This window comes from Balaenoptera acutorostrata, chromosome 3 (genome assembly GCF_949987535.1).
Source record: "Balaenoptera acutorostrata chromosome 3, mBalAcu1.1, whole genome shotgun sequence".
NCBI classification, from domain to species: Eukaryota; Metazoa; Chordata; class Mammalia; order Artiodactyla; family Balaenopteridae; genus Balaenoptera; species Balaenoptera acutorostrata.
The window spans coordinates 118,309,275-118,332,714 of record NC_080066.1 but is presented as its reverse complement, the minus strand read 5'-3'; the positions used below and the strand labels follow the sequence as shown (position 1 = coordinate 118,332,714).

General features: G+C 39.1%; 1 long non-coding RNA gene and 1 pseudogene across 2 annotated transcripts in view; one reads left to right on the top strand and one right to left on the bottom strand.

The window, feature by feature from the left end:
• LOC130707685 (uncharacterized) overlaps positions 1 to 14,148 on the top strand; it is a 42,546-nt gene extending 28,398 nt beyond the window's left edge. The window contains exons 4-5 of one of the 2 annotated variants that reach the window (XR_009007699.1): positions 8,024 to 8,351; positions 13,944 to 14,148. This is a non-coding gene — a long non-coding RNA (uncharacterized LOC130707685). Of the gene's footprint in view, positions 1 to 8,023; positions 8,352 to 13,010; positions 13,443 to 13,943 lie in introns of those variants that run through there. The other variant, XR_009007698.1, reaches the window with a different exon arrangement.
• Positions 14,149 to 16,976: 2,828 nt separating this feature from the next.
• LOC103003308 (ferritin light chain-like) lies at positions 16,977 to 19,080 on the bottom strand (annotated as a pseudogene).
• Positions 19,081 to 23,440: the final 4,360 nt, after the last annotated feature.

Here is a 23,440-nt window from a genome sequence, read left to right as displayed (position 1 = left end):
CTCCCCCTTCCCTCTCCTCTTTGGTAAACATTAGCTTGTTTTCTATATCTGTGAGTCTGTTTCTGTTTTGCATATACATTCATTTGTATTATTTTTTAGATTCCACATATATGTGATATCAAACAGTATTTGTTGTTCTCTAACTTATTTCGCTAAGCATAATATTCTCTAGGTCCATCCATGTTGTTGCAAATGGCAGAATTTCATTTTTTTTTTTATGGCAGAGTAATAGTCTATTGCAAGTACATATACCACATCTTCTTTATCCATTCATCTGTTGATGGGAATTTGGGTTGCTTCTATATCTTGGCTATTGTAAATAGTGCTGCTATGAATATTGGGGTGCATGTATCTTTTCAAATTAGAGTTTTCATTTTTTCCAGATATATATCCAGGAGTAGAATTGCTGGATCATATGGTAGCTCTTTTTTTTGTTTTTTGAGGAGCCTCCATACTGTTTTCCATAGTAGCTGCACCAATTTATATCCCCACGAACAGTGTAGGAGGGTTCCCTTTTCTTCACATCCTCTCTAACATTTGTTATCTGTAGATTTTTTTGATGATAGCCATTCTTACAGGTGTGAGGTGATATTTTTGTTCTGATTTGCATTTCTCTAATAGTTAGCAATGCTGAGCATCTTTTCATGTGCCTATTGGCCATCTGTATGTCTTCTTTGGAAAAATGTCTATTCAGGTCTTCTGCCCATTTTTTAATTGGGTTTTTTTTTTTAATGCTGAGTTGTATGAGCTGTTTATGTATTTTGGATATTAACCCCTTGTTAGTCATATCATTTGCAAATGTTTTCTCCCATTCTGTAGGCTGTCTTTTTGTTCTGTCAATGGTTCCCTTTGCTGTGCAAAAGCTTTTAGGTTTAATTAGGTCCCATTTGTTTATTTTTGCTTTTCTGTCCCTTGACTGAGGAGACACAGCCAAAAAAATATTGCTACGATTTATGTCAAAGAGTGTTCCACTTATGTTCTCTTCTAGGAGTTTTATGGTTGCAGGTCTTACATTTAGGTATTTAATCCATTTTTAGTTTATTTTTGTATATGGTGAAAAGTGTGATTTTTAGAGTATAATTTATTTATGTGGGGTCACATTGAAAAATGGATAATGGAGTGGCAGTCTAAGAAACATTTTGTTTAAAGCCTTCTATTTTTTGTCAATACTCATTCAACAACCAACCTATTTATTTTGTACAAGCCTCAGGCACATTATTATTGTTGTTGTTGCTGTTGTTATTGTTATTACTATTTAACATTACAGGTTGGAGTCTTTGATGCACAGAGGAATCTTTCATGAGGTGTTGAGTGTATCCATCTGTTCAGAGATAAAGCAGAGAGAGCAAAAGAACAGATGGGACCAGAGGTCCCCTGGTTCCCTTTTAGCACTTCCATCCTGAGCTCAAGAAGGGTGAACATTTCAGGAGGACTGAGCCATCAGGGCACTGGGTACCAACTCTGATTGAAGAATATTTACCCTTGCTTAATTTTACTTCATTTTTAACTACATGACCAATATATATGTGTTACAGAAAACTAGAGAATATGGATAAGCAAAAAGGAGACAATCATCCCTAATTCTATCCTCCACTGTACAGTAGATATGATTATACCTGCAAGATGCCGTGGTACTCAACAGAGCAAAAAGCATAAAAGTGGCATCTTCCACAAGAATTATTTAACCAAGCACATGTGAGACACAACCCAAGACCTGCGCATGTATGTGTGTGTGTTTGTTAGTGTATATGTGTGTAGGAGGGCAAACTCTAGAGAAGGCTTCATCTCAGCCATCTTACCTAACTTCTTCTTCCCTAAAACCAGTCCTAAAACTTGTTACTAAAGTGATAAAATGATGGTCCTTTCCTGGCATTTGACTAAACTGCTCCTGGACTCACAACCTTCCTCTAGTTTTCTGTGATTCTTGGATTGGGCTTAGGCCTCTCTGTCTCCCACTCCAGAATTTCTGGGCTAATGGTACTATTTATCTTGTAGGGTTGTTGGAGGATTAGACAATGTAATACTTGGAAAGGGCTTAGAACAGCACTGGGCACATGGTAAGTCCTCCTCAGTATCAACTCTAGCATGATTGCTGTCTAAATTCACCTCCCAAACAGGCCCCATTTTCTGCTTGGTGCGCCGTGAGAGACTTAGGCTTAAATTGTGTCTCACCATTTACTAGCTATATGTTCTTGGACAAATTATTTAACTTCTTGGTAATGTGAATTAGCCCCACAAATCTGGAGTACGTTTTGTTCCAGACATTGTGCCAGGTGCTGCAGACCCACGGAGAACAGCTCAAACATGGATACTGCCTGCCAAGCACTCAGTGTCTGGGGAGTGGGGACAGGCAGCTAGATAAATAATAGTACAGAACTGTAAGGAAAGCACATTTGTCCAACTTGAGTTGGATCAATAGTTAATAGATTAATCCAACAAGTCAGTAAAGTAGAGAATTATAAAAAATATTATCTACGTGCATTAAATGTTCTATTTCAACTTAAGCAGATTAGGGGTTGCCAGGGGACAGGAGAGGAGGATCAGGGAGTGATTACTGAAAGGGTACAGGGTTTTGCTGGGGTGATGAGAAAATTTTGAAATGAGAGAGAGGTGGTGGTTGTACAACATTGTGAATGCACTAAATGCCACTGAACTGTATACTTTAAAATGGTTAATTGTATGTTATGTGAATTTCACCTCAATTAAAAAAACACATATAAATGTACTTTATTTTTGCCAACCTTTTGATATAGGGCTAAGGACTTTTCTTTAGGTATATGTCCAATAACTGAAGTCCCAGGTCAGCTTCCTGGCATAAACTACTCCCATAACATATATATTTTGATTTCCAGTTTTAGTTTCTTTAAGTTGGGACAAGAACTTAAATACCTGACAACATTGTTAATCAACTATACTCCAATATAAAATAAAAATAAAAAAAGAACTTAAATACCTGAAAATCTATCTGAGAGTCTGTTTAGATTTATGATTTTTCTCATTTACAGCTTTTACATACACATATAAAGTGACAGCATTTTTTTACCATCTCACATTTGTGTCTTTCTACATTATTTTTCATAGAAAAACAACTTTCCTTCTGTACTCATATTTTATGAATTTACATAATATTTTGTTGAATAATATAACAACAAATAAAACAGGTATAAGTTTGGAACAAACACATCTGGCTCTTGTTAGGCATACAATTCAATTCAACTAGTGGCATCAGAGTTAGATGGGTGTACTAGAGAGTAGTTTACCATGTTTGATCAGTGGTGAGGCCAGGGCTATAGTCACTATGTTTTACAGGGGAAATGATGTGTATCAAGTGAGTTGGTTAAGTGGAGGTCAGTTCTGAGAACATTTATAATACATGGATGCCCGTAAGAAGGATGTTAACCTGAACTTGGGGAAGTGATTATAAGCTGAGATCTAAAGGTTTGGAATGATCTAACCAGAAAGCTAGGAGATGGTGTTTCAAGCCCTGCAAACACCCAGAGAGAAAAGAGAGCACCTACAGTAGAGGAAGAGCAGGAAGTATGGCTGGACTGTGGTGTGCAGAAGGGGATGTGTTGAAAATGAAGCTTGAAGAGGATCTTGCAAGCCACATTAAGAAGTTTAGAGTTTATTTTAGGGACAGTAGAAATCCAAGGAAAAGTCTTAAGGAGGACTGACATAACTAGACTTGCATATTAGAAAGATTCCTTGGACTGCATTCCAAAGGATAGATTAGAGATGGTGGTGGGACAGCAGAGGGATGGAGATACAGGTGAGCGATGGTAGGATCTCAACTGAATGTAGTGCTATAGGGGGCAAGGGAGAGTGCTTTGGGGGTGAGGGAGAGAGGAAAGACCTGGTTAAAGTTCAAATGTTTCTGGCTTTGGTGGTGGTGCCGTTTACCAACATAGAGCACATGAAACTAGAGTAGTTTTGGGGGAAGATGAGTACATCTTTGAACATATTGAATTTGAGGTTCAAAGAAGCTGTGGGATGTCCATTGAGTGGCTAGACATGTGACTCTAAAGCTGGATCAGCGCAGAGTAGGTGTTAAAAAACTTAGTTTCCCTTTACCTAGTATCTGTTTCCTCACTGCTTGCCCTCAAGCCATTTCTCTGCTGTCACCTCCTCTCCTCTCAATCTCCTACTTCTTTTTTTGGCTGCGCCAGGTGGCTTGTGGGATCTTAGTTCCCCAACCAGAGATTGAACCCAGGTCCCAGCAGTGAAAGTGCCATGTTCTAACCACTGGACTGCCAGGGAATTCTCTACTTTTTTTTTTTTTTTTTTTTTAGCATTTTGGTGTATTTCTCTCCAATATTTCCATGCTTTAGAAAAACACAGTTGAAAACGTACTGTATGTACTCTTTTCACTTGCTATTTTAATGTGAGCATTTTTCTGTTATTATTATTAACTATGATTTTGATGACTGCTAGATATTCCCATCTTACAGATGTACCAAGCTTCACTTGGCCATTTTTCTATAGTTAGCATCTAGGTGCTCATGTGTTTACAAACAAATCTTTGTTCATATTGCTGACTATTTCTCTACACTAGGCTTCTAGAAGTGGGATTACAACAGTAAACATTTTATTTATTTATTTATTTATTATTATTTATTTATGGCTGTGTTGGGTCCTCGTTTCTGTGCGAGGGCCCTCCCCAGTTGCGGCAAGTGGGGACCACTCCTCATCGCAGTGCGCAGGCCTCTCACCATCGTGGCCTCTCTTGTTGCGGAGCACAGGCTCCAGACGCGCAGGCTCAGCAATTGTGGCCCACGGGCCCAGCTGCTCCGCGGCACGTGGGACCCTCCCAGACCAGGGCTCGAACCCGCGTCCCCTGCGCCGGCAGGCAGACTCTCAACCACTGCGCCACCAGGGAAGCCCAGTAAACATTTTAAGGGGAATGGAAAGCTAGTTTCATATTAAGGATTGGAAGTGATACTGCTGTTTTCTCACAGGACTATCTTTTTAGTACTTGAAAAGTACTATCTTTGCAAGTCCTGTTGATATTATCACCAAAAAAGGGGGCTTTATGAATCTCATTCATCTTTTATATTTTGTTAGTAGCATCATCTTCTTCATCTTAAAAATATTAATCATCTGTTTGTCTATAGTGTTACACACTGTTCAGAGGGAATTGTATAGATTTGATCCCTACATTCTAAAAGTTTACAGTCTAAGCGAGAAATACCCATGCAGGCAGGCATTCTTAAGATTCACCAGAATCAGACAGAAACCGTTAAAACTACATCATGGATGGACCTCCAAGTGTGTCTAGGGCAATCACATTTAAAGGATCAGGGCCAAAGGACATTTATTACATAGACTTAGGGGGAAGAGATCAGTGGGGATGGGTTGGGACACCCAGCGCTCACCTGGACCACATGTGTAGCCTGCTCATTCCCTCTAAAAGTCTCTGTTGTAACCTACTTCCTCCTCTCCTCCAGTGCATAATACCAAGCGGCTGCTCTCAGAAATGTACTGTAACCACCACCTGCTTGGCCTTTAACTTCCTCTCCCCTTTCCCTCTTGACCTACCTTTCCCATGTCACCTTTCTGTCTCCCAGCCTCAGGTCCCAGCCTCAGGACTCAGCCTCAGGTCCCTTTATCAGCAGGGGTGATGGGTGGCACTGGTTTGAAGAGCTTACCGGTTCTCCTGTCAGCCTGGAGCTGTGTTTGGAAAGCACAGGCCCTGACCGTGGCTGTCAGCCCTCCCAGACACCACCTGCTGCCTGTCTGTCATCATCAGCTTCAGGTACTGTGCTCACGGGTCTGCGCCTCCTCTTACCACCCTCTGCTGCACGTGTCCTATGAGTGCCGCCCTCCCTGACACGAGAGAGCCCGTTTTAGATTCTAGGAACAAATCCTCCCTTGTCTGCCTCATTCCCACCGAAGATAAAAATAACACTAATAGCAACAAAAAACATTTAGTGAGTGCTTATTATTATTCCTTTAATTGTTTTGGTCCTTCCATTCCTGGCCATGACAAGAGACACGCTACAAGTTACTCCTGAAGAGATCTGGTGACACATGTGGACAAATATATTAGCACAGTATCACTGGCATCAAAGCTAATATGCCTGTCTACCCAGAACAGGCCCAAGGGAGAGGGAAAAGCAAAACCCGTACCTGTCTCACTGCTTCTGTGCCAAGTCCAGGAATGGACTTGCCTGCTGCTTCCAGTGACTAGTCACAACGAAGGAGGTCATCAGAAGCCAAGGTGTTGTTAAGAAGAATATTCACTAAAAGAAAGGCACTGACTTCATTCTTGGGTGGATCCTCTTCCTGTGAATCAAGTGATCCCTTTACCTAGTTTTCTTGTTCTTCCTGAGTCTAATCTGTATCTGTTTTTACTGTGTTTCAGCTACGAGTATAGTAGAAGTACATTAGAAAGAACTTTGAAAAGCTTCCCCCCCCCCCCCATGTTGGCTTCATGCTAATACGAACTTATGGTCTGAAAATAATTTTTTTGTTTATCTGGGTGTGCAGTCATCCTTACCACTGACTAACTAAGAGGTAATTATCACCAAATATTCATCCACTGAGGGGGAGTTACAAGTTATGGCAGGTGTTTGGTGAATAATAGTAATGCAATTTATTTTACTGTTTACTCTCAGAATGATCAGCTAGTAAAACACAAATTATAGCAACAAGGATATATTGTACAGCACAGGGAATTATAGCCGTTATCTTGTAATAACTTTTAATAGAGTATAATCTATAAAAATACTGAATCCCTATGCAGTACATCTGAAACTAATACTGTAAATGAAGTATATTTCAGTAAAAAGAAAAACATCAAAAAAACCCACATGGGCTTCCCTGGTGGCGCAGTGGTTGAGAATCTGCCTGCTAATGCAGGGGACACGGGTTCGAGCCCTGGTCTGGGAAGATCCCACATGCCGCGGAGCAGCTGGGCCCGTGAGCCACAATTGCTGAGCCTGCGCGTCTGGAGCCTGTGCCCCGCAACGGGAGGGGCCGCGATAGAGAAAGGCCCGCGCACCGCGATGAAGAGCGGTCCCCGCACCGCGATGAAGAGTGGCCCCCGCTTGCCGCAACTGGAGAAAGCCCTCGCACGAACCGAAGACCCAACACAGCCAAAGATAAATAAATAAATAAATAAATATTTAAAAAAAAAAAACCCCACAAATTATGGATTGGTACTTAAAATTATTTTGTTTGTAAGTCTTCTGTCCATCCATATTAGATCTAAACTTTTTTCAACTTTATTTTACTAATTATGTTTCCTGTGCATGAATCACATAATCATGAATATACTGTGCTATGCTAACTACCATGCATGTACTCTCTCAGTGCTTGAAGTAACCCCATGAGCCTGATACTAATATTATTCCCATTTTATTGATGAGGAAACTGAGGCTCAGAAATTGAATTCCAGAACATTCTGCTCTCAACCACTGTACTGTGATGGCATGTTTCATTTTAATATATTTTATTATTTCATGGATTCAAGTTTATCATGATTTAAAACTTATCTCCTGAACATACCAACTATTTTTAGGAAAAGTCTTACTAGGCACACCTGGTATATAAAGTAGATATTTTTAAAAATTCAACATTACAAGGAACTTTCGTAAAACTCTTTTGTGCTGCATTATTACCATCTCATAGATATAATATTAGATTCATGAATACAAAAGTTTCTCTTCTGTGTTAAAGTAATGATGAACTGTAAACTATTCAGAAGGGTGAACAATTATGGCTGGTATGAGCCCAAAATCCTTGGGAATTTGTCTGCAATTAGAATGCTCAAGTAAACATTAGTTGGACCGTGCTAAATCTTGGATTCTGTCTTTAACTTTGCAGCAAAATTAAAACGTATCATCTTGTGTCCTAATTTCTGATCAGGCATAGGAAAATATTAGGAAGTGGAGAGATGTTGAAATGCCCTTTTTCCCCCACACCTAAAGTCCTGTTTGGTTCAGTGTTCTGAGGAGCTGAGATGGGATTATGAACCTACTACTGTGTCTTCTAATGAGAGCTCTTTCTATTCCGCATTTATCAGATGTTAATTATTCATACTGCACGACTGAGGATTTTGGAGTCAGAGATTCACCTGCAATATTTGGAATACCAGTGGAGGTCTACATCAATGCAGAATTTATACAGCAGCTGGTGCTAGTCAAAGCTAATGATGGAATTTCAGTTTAATAAAAAGACCCCCAACTGAGCACACCATCTTGAAAAAAGTGTACTTATCAAACAGCTTTCAATCAGTTCAAGAGAGACACCTTAATTGGGAAGAGGAATATTTGAGAGTAGTTTGTCATTGTGCCAATTCCAGATCAATAACTTCACGTCTGTGCTTTGGTAGACATTGCTTTTGCTTTATGGTAAGTAACCATATCTACATCCTCTCCATTTGGATAAGGAGATCTTTGTTTCATTTGACAATGTTAATTCTTTTAATTCTCCTCTGTATCTTCATAATAAACATGAGAAAAATTTAGACTTGTGATTATAATGGTCAATATTGTTTTTTATTTTAAAACAAATTTTATATTTTTGTTACAGGAAAGCAGTGCTTATGAGGTTTTTATATTTTCAAAAATTGTTTCATTGAAATAAAAATTATATGAGTAAAATTAAATTATGGTGGTTTAAGTAAAGGAAGAATCTGCTGAGCAATGATGATCTGGAGTCATATAAAATTATCTTGGAGAAAACCGTACAGAGTAATCTACTAACAAGAAACAAAAAAATGGGTTTACTTTTATTTATTTATTTATTTATTTTTTAACATATTTATTGGAGTATAATTGCTATACAATGGTGTGTTAGTTTCTGCTTTATAACAAAGTGAATCAGTTATACATATACATATGTTCCCATATCTCTTCCCTCTTGCATCTCCCTCCCTCCCACCCTCCCTATCCCACCCCTCTAGGTGGTCACAAAGCACCGAGCTGATCTCCCTGTGCTATGCGGCTGCTTCCCACTAGCTATCTATTTTACATTTGGTAGTGTATATATGTCCATGACACTCTCTCACCCTGTCACATCTTACCCTTTCCCCTCCCCATATCCTCAAGTCCATTCTCTAGTAGGTCTGTGTCTTTATTCCCGTCTTGCCACTAGGTTCTTCATGACCTATTTTTTTTTTTCCTTAGATTCCATATATATGTGTTAGCATACTGTATTTGTTTTTCTCTTTCTGACTTACTTCACTCTGTATGACAGACTCTAACTGCATCCACCTCACTACAAATACCTCCATTTCGTTTCTTTTTATGGCTGAGTAATATTCCATTGTATATATGTGCCACATTTTCTTTATCCATTCATCTGATGATGGACATTTAGGTTGCTTCCATGTCCTGGCTATTGTAAATAGAGCTGCAATGAACATTTTGGTACATGACTCTTTTTGAATTATGGTTTTCTCAGGGTATATGCCCAGTAGTGGGATTGCTGGGTCGTATGGTATTTCTATTTTTAGTTTTTTAAGGAACCTCCATACTGTTCTCCATAGTGGCTGTATCAATTTACATTCCCACCAACAGTGCAAGAGTGTTCCCTTTTCTCCACACCCTCTCCAGCATTTATTGTTTCTAGATTTTTTGATGATGGCCATTCTGACCAGTGTGAGATGATATCTCATTGTAGTTTTGATTTGCATTTCTCTAATGATTAATGATGTTGAGCATTCTTTCATGTGTTTGTTGGCAATCTGTATATCTTCTTTGGAGAAATGTCTATTTAGGTCTTCTGCCCATTTTTGGATTGGATTGTTTGTTTTTTTGTTATTGAGCTGCATGAGCTGCTTGTAAATCTTGGAGATTAATCCTTTGTCAGTTGCTTCATTTGCAAATATTTTCTCCCATTCTGATGGTTGTCTTTTGGTCTTGTTTATGGTTTCCTTTGCTGTGCAAAAGCTTTTAAGTTTCATTAGGTCCCATTTGTTTATTTTTGTTTTTATTTCCATTTCTCTAGGAGCTGGGTCAAAAAGGATCTTGCTGTGATTTATGTCATAGAGTGTTCTGCCTATGTTTTCCTCTAAGAGTTTGATAGTGTCTGGCCTTACATTTATGTCTTTAATCCATTTTGAGTTTATTTTTGTGTATGGTGTTAGGGAGTGTTCTAATTTCATACTTTTACATGTAGCTGTCCAGTTTTCCCAGCACCACTTATTGAAGAGGCTGTCTTTTCTCCACTGTATATGTGGGTTTACTTTTAGAAGGAAGGATTTGGAATACTAAAGAGGAATGTGACTTGCTCATCAAGTCTTAGCTTCCTTATTTGTTAAAAGGAGATGTTCGTTCAAACTGGTGACTTTCAAACTATTTGTAATGTCTGGTCTTAATGGTACCTAAGGGTCACTGTGGACCAGCAGGGCAGGTGGAGAGGGCAGAGAGGGTCGTGGAGCGGGAGCCCAAACGTGAAGGTGGAGGCGAAGCTGGAGGGGAGGGCTCTGCAGTTCCTTTTCTCACTTCAACCTGGACAGAGCATTTTTTCCCCTTCCTTCCTCTTTTCCTTCCTTCTTTTCTCTCTCTCTCTTTCTTTCTCTCTCTCTCTCTTCCTTCATCCCAAAATTTATATCTACTTACATAGATATAAATTAACACATAGAAATACTGAGTTTCTGTAAACAATTTCTTTTTGAAAAATAGGGTCCCACTGCTAAAATGTAGTTTGAAAATCACCAAACTAGACAATTCTAAGTCCTCTTCCTTCTATGAATTCCTTCCTTCTAGTAATTCTTTGATTACTGTTAGGATTTTAAGATCCAGAAACAAAATAGCAAGGGAGGTTGAAGATTTTTTAGGACACACAACAAATATCTATCTTGTATGAATTGTAGTTCTGCTAAGATGCAAAGCTGTGGATAAAATGGCATCTTGCAGACCCCGACAGAGATTGGGGCTATGGTGAATAGGTCTAATTTTTTCTTTTTTTTCAGAGCAAGTATGCAGGACAGAGCCAAGCTCACTTAGGCACTTAATCTACTAGGTGATGTTTGGACAGAATGACAGCGTTATGGCCTAATTTTAAAAATCAAAGTCTCTTGCGTTTAGAGGATCATATACTATAAAAGTCGGGGGGATACTTTGAGATCACTTTCCTCATTTTATGTGTTCACTCATCAATTAAATCAGTAAATTTTTATGAAATGTGTCAGCTACTATGCTGGGTGTTGGGGTAATATATACTGTCCTATGTGTATAGAGATTATGTTTTAGTGGAGGACACAGTCAATTAAACAAATAATCAAACACATAAGAATATAACTTCAAATTTTTAGAAGTGCTATTAAGTACAAGAGTATGCTTCTCTGAGATCATATATTAGAGAATACATGAGAACACCAGGCTGTAGGGAGAGAAAGTGGCCTCAAGTCACTAAACTGTACACTGAGGAGCTGACACTAGTCTCAGTCATGTGTTCCCTCTATCTCACCACTTTGGCTGTGGAAGTTTAGGCCAATAGTAAGGGCTAAGTGATGGAAATCAGAAATCTATGAGTTCCTTTTCTGGCATCTCCACTACTTTGAAATGTTGGGCAACCTTGAGAGACACCTAAATATCTGCACTTAAGAATGGAAGCTTCAAATTTTGGAAAACAGTTTTTTAACAATTTTTAAAAATAATTGTTTTAAGGTATCTCTGTTTCCAATATGGTTGACAAGAGGCTGAAAATGGTTTGCAGAGGTAACAAAGTCTGCAATTAAAGAAAAGCAGTCACTTAGTAGCTACAGCAAGACTCCTGTATTGTTATTAAAATTTCTAGGCTGCAACCAGGTTCAGCAGCTTCCTTGAGTCTCCTTTTGCAAACTTCCTCCCTCCTCATCTCTTTTCCTTCTACCCCCACCTGTACCACAATCTTTGTTATCAAACTAGCTTCTATCTTTTCATATTTTTAGTCTATGTTCATATAATCCTGTGTAAGCATATATATGTACACAATAATATATATAAATTCCCATGAATGGGTTTTGGGGGCCATGTTTTTTGAAAAATAGATCATATTATATACCCCTTTCACTGGGAAATGCCTCAGGAAGATGTCTCCAAGTCAACTGGTATAGTTCTACTTCTACTACTTCTATAGTATCAATGGGTATTTATAGTGAATGAAAATTTGATTATTTCTTGAGCAGTAGGGCGGAGTGAACTCAGGGTACAAAGAAGATAAAACACTACAATGAAAGGAAAAGTGAGGTACAGATGCCTAAACCATTTGGTATCTTTTTGATAGAACTGATTAGTGGAGGAAGAGACATTTCTCTTCCTGAAGAAAAAAATAAAAATAGATCTTCAATACCTCAGCAGCAATTTTCATCATCAAATCAGTTCCAGACCACATGGGATGATTAATTCTTTCAGCCCCCTCAGAGAGTGAGAATTTCAGAAATACCATTAGTCAGAAATGAACTTAGGAAAACATTTGTAAAATCTCTTGTCATCTCAGAAGAATCTTAATACAACAAACTACTGAATTGTCAGTAAAACATACAAACTGAACCTCCCCATCTTGTTCACTTAGGAAGGGGGATCTAACCCAGAAGATGCGTTGGATAGAAAGGTCTAGAATCTAGATTGTTCAGTGTATAATTGCTATGCAATTTCTTGAGCATTATCATATCCCTTAAAATTCCTCTTATGTTAATCACATTCATCATTTTGGTTCCATTTTCATTAAAAGAGAAAACATCTTCATACTAGTACTACCTTAGAATCTGCTGACTGACCCAGCTTTCAGAGGCAGTATCTTCTAGTAAAAATATGTCTCTTGTTACATGTACAACCAATAAAACAAAACTAGCTTGTACAATTTAATGTAACCTTACTGCAGACTTCCACAATACCTATCACTATTTTATTAATGTCTTAATTTAATTCAAAGCATTAGAAACCAAGGTGAGTATCAGATATTGCTCCAATATCCAATACTGTGTCTTCTGAATTATCTGGGACTGACAGTGGATTTGGGAGGGGGAGGCGCCCTTGGATTTCTAATGAGACACCTCTTTTCTGTTTGCTGATTTTTTAAAGGTCATGAAGAGTTGGTTGAGAAAGAAGGGAACATGGAATATCTGGTTTTAGATCATCCCAAACTTATCTCATCAATAAAATGTCACTTCAGGTCTGCTTATTTGTTTGACGGGAAAGAGGTGGAACTTTAAAAAGGCCTGGAGTAACTTAGTGGATTGAAGAGAGACCTTCTCAAATCAGAGATGAGGACTTTTTCACCTGCATTTTTCAAACACAAACTTAAAAAATTAATAAATTAACTTTTCATTTCAACACCTTGAAACCTTAGAAAATTGCATTATCACTGATAAATTATTAAAATAACTTTTTTCTTTTTCAGACATAATAAAGACCATTTTCATAGACCTGTTGTATAGCTTCAAATGGAATAAATAGATAAATGAGCTGCTTTCTATTTTCATTCTAGTTACAGGGGAGGAATTTTTTTGGATTCTGGATGTTAGCCGTTCCTTTAAAAATTACTCTGGAAACCCTCTATAAATGAAAGAAATATGTATAGTATGCAAATTCAGTGTGCTGTCCTCATTTACCCAGTGGAATTCAGAATAAGCCCCAGCTTGTGAACATATTAAAGCAGATTGAAATGGATATTAGTGGGATTTGTAAGGAGAAGCACTCCAGTCAGTCAAACATGCTATGCACGAGAACTTTGATAATGTTGTTTTACTGATAATTACCTGCCGGCTGTCACCTCAAAGTGGGATTTCATGCAGGTTCCTGTATTTAAACATTACATTTGGAGCCCAGCCTGCCAAGACACTTATACCGATCTGGCCATGTCCGTTTTATTTCACAATTACCTGTGACTTTCTTCGTGAAAAGCAATGCAGTTAACTCCCTTTTAATTGTGTTTGATCTGTGCGGGCAAGAGACCATAAATACCGTGTTCCCCCTTCCCTGGCCCAGAGCAGGTTTTGCCTCTCTCCCTTGCAGGCATCAGCAGACACCAGAATTACTGGAAAGCAGCACTTCCTGATGACCAGCATGAATATTCATCGGACCTCAGAAACTGGTCGCTGGGGCAAAGCAAAGACCTTCTACTTATAAACGAAAGGTGTTTTAAACAGGAAAGACCATCTTCTGTGGTCCTCCTGGGTGTCTAGCGTGTTCGGGTCCTCCAGCTCTGCATCAAACTTCCTTTTCTCTGTACCATGCCCCCACTTTTTTCCCCCCATACTGAACTCCTAATTAAATTTAACAGTTTCAAGAGTTTAAACTGTATACCTTTTTAATTGTGTCCTACTTTGTATTGGCTGATGCACAGGTCTGAAAATGGATATTACAGCTTTTTATGATGTAATATCACCCTAATTGGTGCTTCATAGGCCGTGGCTGAATTCTTTTCAATTAAGCGCTAACATACAGTAACTGTTTCTCTCTGCAAATGGTGGAAAGCCATTCACAAGAGAGGACTGGTACTGCACAATTCCAAAGTACCTTAATGTGTCAAAAATGTTTTGTGAAGAAAGCTACACTGTAAATGCAATCACCTACATTGGTGTTCCCATTGTTAACCGGGAGTGAAAGTATTGCTAATTGTTCTGCGTTTTAGCTGGGTTTTTAAAGCATTATGTAGTAAGTACACCGGAGGGTCAATTTGTGAAGTGAAATACTTAGCATGCAAAGCGTAATACAAGATGCTGTGTAATACTTGACCTCTCAGCATAATAAATGTAGCAGTGAAACGCTGTGCATTCAGTATTCACTGAATAGAGCCTTCGCAGTGGAACAAAACCAGAAAATGTTCTCTTCATTCCTTTTTTTTTTCACTAAGCGAAAATTATTCTTTATAATGGCCATTGCAGCAATTAGCTGGCATTTGGTAGAATAAATGTGCAGAAATAGCAATTTCTTATTTTAAATGAGATTTTGTATGGAGCCTGCAAATTACTTGAGGTATATGAATAATTGTGCCTTAGCTTTATGCTACAGAATAGGGTGTGGGTGGGTATAAAGATTTCCTATTTGCAGTTAAATGTTTAGACATTTTATTATTTTAATTTCACTCACAGTCTGCCTGGACTGACCCTGCTTTCCCATTGATCATTTCATGTGCGCCTGGAAGCAGTGTGCAGATGGCGGGAGACTCCCAATTAGTGCATCATGTTTTTTATGAATGTGACATATAAGTGCAATCAGGTCTTCTCTGGAGGCAATGGCAGTGTTGCGACTTTGAGTTTCTAAATCAATACAATTTAATAATCTGCATGGAATGAATGTTTATCAATGTTCTCTGTGGTCAAATGCAATTGGAAACTTCATTAAATTTTTATCCAAAGTTTTTCACCTTATTGAAATGCATTCTTCCAGGCATTCATGATTCATCCAATTAGCCTTAACTAGGGTATTTTTTTTTTCTCTCAAAGTGATTCAGTTAATTATGTCCAGATATTCATAATTATAAGGTGGATGAGTTGGGTAAAACTGAAATTATGAAGCCTGCAGAGAGATTCTATGAGGTTTAGAATGTAGAATATAAGAAAGGAATGAGTAAAAGTCAGAGCAATGAAGTGCTTTGTTTTAATCTCCCTCAGCCCTCCCCACCCCAACTGCTTTCTCATGGCGTTTTATGTATTTATTTTTTTGCTTATTTGTAATCCAACAACTTGAAAAAATTGATTTGCGGTAAGCTCAGAGTGAATAATAATAATAATAATAAAGCAAACACTGCAGATACTAAGAACCCTTGACTGACATGTCGAAAGTTATTTTTAAAAAAATTTTAAGGTAATATATAGTCATTTAAAGGCTAACTATTCAAACAGTCAAAGAAGAAATTTCCTTTCACCCACTGACCACCATGCAAAGTTCTCTGACCAGAGGTAACTACTTTAGCAGGTCTCTTACATGTTCTCTTCCCACACTTTTAAGTCCTTTCTTCTCATTACCGTCCTTCACACATTTTACTGGCATATTCTAATTATACTTATTCTACATAATATCTTGTTTCAAGCATTTTATTTTTTCCTAGGCAACTTTTCTAGCTCAAGAACTTTTTTTAGTCTTTAAAATTATATTTTGGGATTATTTTTTAGCGAAATGAAAGAACAGTCTATCCTAATTATTTTTTTACCTAAGACCTAAGCACATGCAACTTTTTATTCAGACCATCGAGTGACACCCAAAATTCCTCTGCCAAACGTTCTAATGAAGGCAACTCATTAGCAAATGACACAGTTCATCTGTTAAATCCAGCCTGTGACACTGCAGAGTTGGAAACAGCCCCAATTCGTTACTGTTAGTCTAATCTGGGTAAATGATGTTCTCACATAGCAAGCAGATAGCAGTCCTCTGTCACTCTACAAACAAGGCTTGTTTGCTACACTCCCTCACAACAAGCCCCAGGGAGGGTGCTGGGTCATTGTATTACTGCCTTTGCCCAATGCTCATGCCTAAGAACTTTAACAAACTGCATAGCCACTGCCCAGAAAGAATTGTACATGATTTCTGTCCTATTTTAGCTCCTCATGTTTTTTTTTTAACCGATGGAACAAATAAGAAGTCACAATTAGAGTTTTACCATTTGAAATGATTCATAGTAAACCCAAGAATGTGAGTTATAACATTTTTCTAATTATTCCTTCCTGAAATGTTCCTCCTGAGACTTTCCAAAGAAGGAGAATGTGGTGGACTAAGGGTAAAATTTCATTCCTATCTTTGTGTGGTACAGACAAGTGTTGTATAAATAACTGTGTAAGTAAAGATATTGGTATGTTAGAACAGAGAGAGAGAAATGTCAACTGCGTTTTCATATTAACTGTTATTAAAAATGCTCTGGTCGTGGTGATCACCTGGATGATTTTTCTTTTTTTTTCTGCAAAAACCTTAATTGTTTCCATTTGGTCCAAGACTTGGGAGAGGGCCCCAGGGTGGTTAAAAAGCTGCCTGGTGGCTGCAGAGACGGGCTTCAGGCAGAAGCCCTGACACCACAGGGGCTCCTTAAAGGCGGCTGGGCTTCGGAGGCTCCTAGTCGTGCTTGAGGGTGAGCCTTTCGAAGAGATATTCGCCCAGTCCAGCCTGGGGACCAGCCAGCCTGCGGAGGTTGATCACGTGGTCGCCCATCTTCTTGATGAGTTTCACCTGCTCTTCCAGGAAGTGGCTCTCCAGGAAGTCATAGAGTTGGGGCTCTGCGTGGACAGAACCCAGGGCATGCAGATCCAAAAGGGGCGGGTTCAGGTTCCTCGCCCTGAGAATGCCGGCTTCCACAGCGTCCTGGGTTTTACCGCACTCCTCTTGAGGTGGCTTCTGCACCTCCGCAGCCCTGGTTTTGCATTTTCAAGAGACACTTGGCGCCCTTGCGCTTCTCCTTGGCCAATTCGTGGAAAAAATGGCCCACGCCCTCCAGAGCCACATCGTCGCGGTGGAAATAGAAGCCCGGAGAGAGAGGTAGGTGTGGGAGGCCCCACAGATGCATGTTAACCGGGTGGTTGACTTCGGCCTCCACATCGGTGGAATAATTCTGATGATCTGGGAACTCATGCTTGATCAGTAATAAGGAGCTAAGCTCAAAAAACAGTGTTGGCTGGTCCCGGTGGCCTAGGATAGCTGATGGCTGATTCCGAAGGTTGGAACTGGAAAAAAGGTTGGAGGGTGGTCAGAGTCTGGAGCAAGGGGCGTACCTAGGTCTGTTCTGTCCAAACACTGTTGAAGCAAGAGACAGATCTGGGGGACCGCTGAGCGCACTGCTGGATAATTCTTTTCATAAGCTATTTCCTGTCATTGTGATCAACTAACAAATCTTCACCACACCCTGAGAGGTAAACAGGGGGCTTTATAGTTAATTTAAAAAAGAAAGAAAAAAAAAGGGTGGCACAAATAGTGAAAATCTGTTGTATGTTGAACTGTTAGTCTCTGCATCATTGGAGGTTTTATATTATTGCCATAAAAATCTAATGACAATATTTTCACCTGGAATATTTACCAAGAAAAAACCTTTCTCTTTCAAAAATTGAGTAGAATACCTATGTAGGGGATGCTTCCTGTTTTAAGTGTCTACATTAAGAAAGAAACTTTCTCTTCCTGTTTCCCAAGGAAACTCCCAAGTAAACTAGTTTCCTTGGAAAACTTCAACGAAGAGGGCCTCATTGTAGTTCACTCTAACTAGATGACTCCCCGTTTTCCATATCTGTTCTCCTACATCCCGCTTTTACTGGGGGTGGGCCTTCTCTTTGGGGATCTCCTCACTCCCAAATCTGGTTGTCCAATTCCTTTTCCTCATTCGAGGCCTAAGTCGAATGCTCTCTCCTCCATGAAGCTTTCTCTGCTGTCCTACTGAGAAGGAATCTCTCCCTCTTCTGAATTATGAAAGCAATTTGTCTCTCTACCTCTCAGTTGTTTATACACATTTCATCACCCCTGCTTAACTGTAGGCATCTTGGGAGTAGGATCCAGTCTGAACCAATTCTAGTGCCTTACGCATTGTGAGTATTCAATAAATATCTCCAGTGAATAAATTTTACCGAGAAGATTCTGGTCATTGATCCATCATTATGATGGCAAAGAGTTCCAAACATAGAGTCCAAAATCTTTCAGGTACACACACAGAAAGTCCATTGTGCTTCTGTTGTGCCTCATTCCTTGAGAAATGACCAGATTGCAACAGTCCCCCTCCTCCTATGGCAAAAAAGTTGTGTGCAATATGGGTGACATCATGGGATTTCTCACTTTGTCCCCTTGTCTGGTTAAAGATAAACTCTAATCAACCCTGGCCTCTTTCCTGGATACCTATTTGCCATTCAAGTTATCAAGCAGAAATAGTTTATTTTAAAAAATTATAAAAGCTGACATTTTTTTGAGGGTTGTGTGCCAGGAGATGTACTGAGGACTTTATAAATATTGTCTCATTTGAGCCTCACAACCAGACATGAGGGAGAAGCTATTATTACCCGCACATCACTGGGAGGGAGCTGAGCTGAGTGGTTGGATGTCTTTCCCAGTTATACTGCGATGCTGGGAAAGAGCAGAAGCAGGACTCAGGTCTGTTTACATCCATAATCTGAGGTCTTAATCCTTCTTCCTTTTTTCCAGCTTCACAGTTTTCTTCACCCCCTCTCCTCAGTGAACTTCCCATGGAACGGTTGAACTCAGGGGATATTTGTACACTTTTGTGGGAACTGCTTACCCAGAGCAAATCAAACTCTAGGGGCTCTAGACAATGATTCTCTGTGTGTCCAGCAAAAACACCCACCTTCAACAGAAAATAATTTACTGTAAATCCCATTTCTACCTAATTCTGTATGGTATGGGCGGTTTGGGGCGCAGTTAGGAAATGAAAGGAGGCTGAGTAAAGACACAAACATTTCTCTTCGCTTGTAGGGAAGGTGCTGTCACACAGCTGAGCATGGAAATGGGTTTACACCAGGGAGGTGGGCTTAGGTGTGAAAGAGATGATCCCCTAGCCCACCTGGGAGCTGTGGCTGTCAGCCTGGGATACACCAAGGTCCAGATACCCCAAGCCTCAGTGTGTGCAAGGCGAATCCATGCTGATACATGGAGCCCAGAACAGAGCTCCTGGAGAAACCTTCCGCTTGGTGTTAGGAGAGAAAGAACAGCAATGCCCTTCATCCAATACAAATTTTCCAACACGAAGGTGAGAGAAAAACCAAACATTTACTCAAAGAAACAGGTAAAATCCCATCTGATAAACCGTGCCACAATATTTTCTGCAAGTTTTATTTATTCAGCATTTATACTAGTGGTTCTCAAATTTTAGGATGTAAAATTACCTGGGGGGGGGGTTGTTAAAATGAATAGGCCCAGATCCTTTCCCCTAAAATTCCGATTCTGTGGGTTTAGGGTGAGTTCCTGGGCTCTGAATTTTAGACCACATCCAAAGAGATTCTCGTGTTCCTCGTCAGAGAAGTAAATTCTAAGAAAACAAGTCTGAAATGTAGGCAAGTGCTCTGAGAGCTGACGTTCTGTGGGGTTTTTTAGGATGAAGCTTATTAATAACATTCTCCAGGAATGCTGTCTTTGGAGAGCTGGTGACGGCTGACAATGCCTTCAGCTACTACCAGAAAGTTTCCTGTTCTCCTTCAACAAGGAAAACTTGTTCTAGGAAAACTTTGAGACAGGACCAAGGGTGGGGTGAAGGGCAGCGAAGCTGTCGCTGTGTGGGTGAGAGGAAGCACCTGTGCCCCTGCTGGTCTTAGCTGTGCAGGTCTCCCAGGCACTCTGCAGGAGGCAGGTCAAGGGACCCCTAAGCTTCAAGGAGGATCATCTTCTGAGGGAGGGCTCAGCAAATCTGAAGTCTCGAACAACAGATCGTTCATTCATTCGACAGTTGTAGGGGCCTCTTATGTATCCACCTGGTAGGCCTGGGCCTTACACATGCTTTTCTCTCTTCCGGGAAGGCCGATATCCCCCAGCTTCGCCTAGTTAATTTTCTCCTTCCAGACCTGGCCTCCCTAATGAGGCCAGTTCCCCCAGGATATGCCCTCGTGTTATCATTAACCTGGGAAATGGGATTCCTTGATTCATGCCTGTCTCTCTCATTTGTAAGCTCCATGAGGGCAGGGGCCATGTTATTTTACTTTTATTTTTTAATATTTTTAGCTCTGAGTCACTGGATTTCAGCAAAAATAATTTGCTGAAATCGTTTTCAGAGTGACTGCTGCATTTAGCAATGTACCAGTTTAACAGAGTGGATTATTTTTCTGTTATAAATTATACAGCAAATTGTATTAGAGAGAATGTTTTAACAGCTTTTGATGGTTTCTATGAAGGTTTAGTTCATTGGTTTTAATTTTGTCTTCATAAAGCATTTTAAGGAAAGTTTGATTGTTAACAGCTAAGAATCATAGAATGGTTTAGCCTTTTAGAGTATATATTAAATATTCAGGAAAGGGTATTTAGTAACCAGTAACCAAAACTTAAAGATTAGTACCCTAAATCTGACATACATTCCCTTAAGTATGAAATTGCTAAAGAGGGATTCAGAGTAACTAAATTAACATGAAACACAGGGATTTTAGACACTAACTGCTAGTCATATAAAATCAAGGCTGATATGCCATTTGAGGCATTGGTGAAAGAATGTAAAAATGCTTAAAGAGAAATCCTAAGTGGCATTCAGAAAGATGGGGAAACTAAGTCAGTTGAAACAGTCTCATTCCATGTATAATGCTGTAATTTAAAAATTTAATTGCCAGAAACAAAAGTTAAGTCCACCATGCCACCAAGCAATTGTAAAAAGAATATTAATTAATTATGGTTATAATTTGAAAATATCTGACAATTACAGAAATTAGAAGTAGCCGAAGATTCAATTTTTATTTTCTAGCAAGGAGAAATTGAGGTAGTTTTACATGATTGTAGTGCACCAAAAAATTTGAAATAAAAGGGCAAATGTGTTCAATGATACATAAAGGAAGTAAGGAGGTTCATGAGGGGTTGGCATGATTAAATGAATGACAAAAGTTTAAATTTGACTTACATATTACCATAAAACTAAAATTTACAAAAAAGAATTTAAAAGATTAGTTACAAATTCTAAAAATGCTAAAAAGATAGGTAAAATAAAAAATGAAGGAAATATAATAATTATTATAAGGAAATATAATAATAGGAAATAATGAAGCAACAACATCATATACTGAGGCCATTATTCCTCTTAGAAAAATGGCAAAAATAATCCTTTAAGTGCTAAAGAGTTGACAAAACTGTAAATGACTTAAAAAAAGAAATCTGTTTCAGACTGAATATTTCTGAGAAAAATAACTAAAATTTTGGGTAACATATGAAATATTCATGAATATAAAATTTATCCATAAGAAGAGTAAACTATCCATAGCTTTTGACAAATTATAGTTCTTCAAAATGCTGCTATAAAAAGCAAATAAAAACTGACTAAGACCATCCTATAAAAATTGTAAATTGTATAGTTAAACTTGTTTTTGGTAGATAATTACATTTGGTAAATGTGACAGATTAGTTATTCAGTAATCGACCATTTGATGAATTAATTTTGCAGGGTTGATTTTTGGCCAATTAGCCAGTTTCTTTCTTCAGAGTTTTTTTTATTTACCATCTCCAAAACCTGTTGCAGTGCCTGGTATGCAGAAGATGATTGATAAACAGTGGATGAATAAATGAATGAATGAACTGTGCTGGGGCAGGGGAATATAAAGGCAAATAAGACTGTCAGGGTTCTTGGCTTCGTGAAGCTTACATTCTCTACTGAGTGGTAGTTCAACTCTTTTCGGTTATAATCTCTATATAACTGTAGAGTGACTTCATCTTCGTGTTGTACTGATTCTTGATTCATAGGTGCAGGTTTACTGTACTGTTACACTACATTTGGTATTTAAATGGAAATAGAACTTCATTCCATAGAAAGGTGGAAAACTTTTTCGAATAAGCCAGAGTGAGGCAATATTACACAGGCTGTTTGGCAGTAAAATTTCTGATAGAATGATTGAAACTCTAAAGGTAAATTCCGTCTACGTGACATTCGCACAACACTTCATTCTGAAGTGATTGTCAAACAGATGCAAGAGAGAGAGAGAGGGAGAGAGAGAGAAAAGCAAGCAGAGAGGAAGGAAGAGCCAGCCGGCCCTCTCCCCCCACCCCGCACCCCCCATTCATCATGGAGGAAGTGCTCACACAAATCCCATCCCAGGAAGTCACAGCTGGGCTGAAGTCTTTTTTTCTTTTCTTTTTCCTTCTACCCCTTCAACTCGTCTCCTTGTCCATGATCAGAAACGAAAGGAAATGAGGTAAATGTAAACCCATCCCAAGCTTCACAAAGTCGACAGATGACAGGTAGGACATGCAAATAGAGAGCCCGGCCCCTTGCGCACTGCCCGCGGTATCCTGAGCTCTTGGGGAACTGGTACAGTAAGAGCCAGAGGCTTTTCCTGTGCAGTGAGTTGGAATTAAACATGCTAATTTGAGGTCTCTTTCAAGTATTTTGTTTAACTCCATTGGCCTTTAATTCCTTTATATTGCATCATTTAATGTAATGTTATTTATATATGAAACATGTTATGCTTATTAACCAACGTGCAAAAATCCAAAGTACAGATTTTCTGTAATGGGCTAATTACAGGACTTTAAAGCCACCTACTGAGTTTTGCTGAGCTTCACAACAGGTTCACTGAACTGGATAAATTTATTCAAACGTGTGGAAATGAACCCCATTCTATGTGCAACGGTACTGGGAAAACACACAAATTATACCTCAATACCAGTTTAATGGGTCAAACAGTGAACCTGAATACTGAACTTATCTACATCTTAAACTAGTGGGGAGGCTTGTGGGAAGAAAGGGAGTTTCTCCCTGTTTGTAAACAGTGGTAATAAAACAATAAGCCTGGAAATTAGGAGCCAGTTCTCCACACTCAGAAGACAGAAGGGACTTGCCTTCCAGTGACCTTTGAAAATACACAACTTTCATAACCCAACCTGAGTGGAATGGAGTGACGAAAGCT